Source organism: Oncorhynchus gorbuscha, linkage group LG04, assembly GCF_021184085.1.
Source record: "Oncorhynchus gorbuscha isolate QuinsamMale2020 ecotype Even-year linkage group LG04, OgorEven_v1.0, whole genome shotgun sequence".
NCBI lineage: Eukaryota > Metazoa > Chordata > Actinopteri > Salmoniformes > Salmonidae > Oncorhynchus > Oncorhynchus gorbuscha.
The window spans coordinates 6,431,707-6,434,206 of NC_060176.1; the positions used below are offsets into that span (position 1 = coordinate 6,431,707).

The 2,500-nt window shown below is 49.9% G+C and overlaps 1 protein-coding gene across 2 annotated transcripts in view; it reads right to left on the minus strand.

The window, feature by feature from the left end:
* The window catches only part of fto (FTO alpha-ketoglutarate dependent dioxygenase), a 256,227-nt gene that overhangs the window by 122,592 nt on the left and 131,135 nt on the right, over positions 1-2,500 (minus strand). The gene's annotated exons all lie outside the window — the stretch shown is intronic.

Consider the following 2,500-nt stretch of genomic DNA (forward strand, 5'->3'; position numbering starts at 1 on the left):
AGAGGTAGAGAGAGAGAGGTAGAGAGAGAGGGAGAGAGAGAGGGAAAGAGGTAGAGAGAGAGATAGGTAGAGAGAGAGAGGGAGAGAGGTAGAGAGAGAGGGAGAGAGGTAGAGAGAGATAGGTAGAGAGAGAGGGAGAGAGAGGGAGAGAGAGAGGTAGAGAGAGGGAGGTAGAGAGAGAGGAGAGAGAGAGAGAGAGAGAGAGAGAGAGAGAGAGAGAGAGAGAGAGAGAGAGAGAGAGAGAGAGGGTAGTATAACTTTTTCATTATATTTCATTATATCACAACGGTTTGATTTGTCTTATCTTAGCAATTTCTTCTCAGCTAGCTACATAGCCGTCTTTGTATCAAAAGATAATTGCGTAATTATCGTATTTCGCCGTCCTAACGTAGTCTTCACTAGTCTTCACTAGCCAGCTAGCTAACGTCCACTGATTAGCTGCACTGGAGAAACTGTTACACTCAACTGAACGACTTGATTAGTTTAGTGTCAGCTAGCTACATAGCTGTCTTTGCTGTCTTCGTATCATCGTATCATCGTATCCAAGATAATTGTGTTGTTTAGGTTTAGAGTGTGTAGTCTTAGAGTGATTATCTTAATTTACCGAGGTTAGCTAGCCAGCTATTTGTCGTCCTTAACGTAGGTGACTCTGCTAGCTAGCCAACAGCTAGCCAACGCTAGCCAACGTCTTCTGTATAGAACTCAACTACCCGGTCGCATTCACAGGTTGTATCACATTTTCACTTCATTTTCATTACAGTACAACGGTTTGATTTGTTTGATCGTAGCTAGCTACTTAGCTAGCTACATAGCCGTCTTTGTATCAAAGATAATTGTGTAGTCTAGAGCGATTTTCTAGGTTCGCTAGCCATCTATTGTCGTTCTTTTAACGCAACGTAACGTAAACAACACTGCTAGCTAGCCTGCTAGCCCCGAATAGCAACACTGCAGAAACTATTACACTAAACGGAACGACTTGATTAGTGTAGTGTCAACAACGCACCCACTGCCAGCTGGCCTACTTCAGCAGTACTGTATCATTTTAATCATTTTGGTCAATAAGATTCTTGCTACGTAGCTTAACTTTCTGAACATTCGAGACGTGTAGTCCACTTGTCATTCCAATCTCCTTTGCATTAGCGTAGCCTCTTCTGTAGCCTGTCAACTATGTGTCGGTTTATCCCTGTTCTCTCCTCTCTGCACAGACCATACAAACGCTCCTCACCGCGTGGCCGCGGCCACCCTACTCTGGTGGTCCCAGCGCGCACGACCCACGTGGAGTTCCAGGTCTCCGGTAGCCTCTGGAACTGCCAATCTGCGGTCAACAAGGCAGAGTTCATCTCAGCCCATGCCTCCCTCCAGTCCCTCGACTTCTTGGCCCTGACGGAAACATGGATCACCACAGACAACACTGCTACTCCTACTGCTCTCTCTTCGTCCGCCCACGTGTTCTCGCACACCCCGAGAGCGTCTGGTCAGCGGGGTGGTGGCACCGGGATCCTCATCTCTCCCAAGTGGTCATTCTCTCTTTCTCCCCTTACCCATCTGTCTATCGCCTCCTTTGAATTCCATGCTGTCACAGTCACTAGCCCTTTCAAGCTTAACATCCTTATCATTTATCGCCCTCCAGGTTCCCTCGGAGAGTTCATCAATGAGCTTGATGCCTTGATAAGCTCCTTTCCTGAGGACGGCTCACCTCTCACAGTTCTGGGCGACTTTAACCTCCCCACGTCTACCTTTGACTCTTTCCTCTCTGCCTCCTTCTTTCCACTCCTCTCCTCTTTTGACCTCACCCTCTCACCTTCCCCCCTACTCACAAGGCAGGCAATACGCTCGACCTCATCTTTACTAGATGCTGTTCTTCCACTAACCTCATTGCAACTCCCCTCCAAGTCTCCGACCACTGCCTTGTATCCTTTTCCTTCTCGCTCTCATCCAACACCTCCCACACTGCCCCTACTCGGATGGTATCGCGCCGTCCCAACCTTCGCTCTCTCTCCCCGCTACTCTCTCCTCTTCCATCCTATCATCTCTTCCCTCCGCTCAAACCTTCTCCCACCTATCTCCTGATTCTGCCTCCTCAACCCTCCTCTCCTCCCTCTCTGCATCCCTTGACTCTCTATGTCCCCTATCCTCCAGGCCGGCTCGGTCCTCCCCTCCCGCTCCGTGGCTCGATGACTCATTGCGAGCTCACAGAACAGGGCTCCGGGCAGCCGAGCGGAAATGGAGGAAAACTCGCCTCCCTGCGGACCTGGCATCCTTTCACTCCCTCCTCTCTACATTTTCCTCCTCTGTCTCTGCTGCTAAAGCCACTTTCTACCACGCTAAATTCCAAGCTTCTGCCTCTAACCCTAGGAAGCTCTTTGCCACCTTCTCCTCCCTCCTGAATCCTCCGCCCCCCCCCCCCCTCCTCCCTCTCTGCAGATGACTTCGTCAACCATTTTGAAAAGAAGGTCGACGACATCCGATCCTCGTTTGCTAAGTCAAACGACACCGCTGG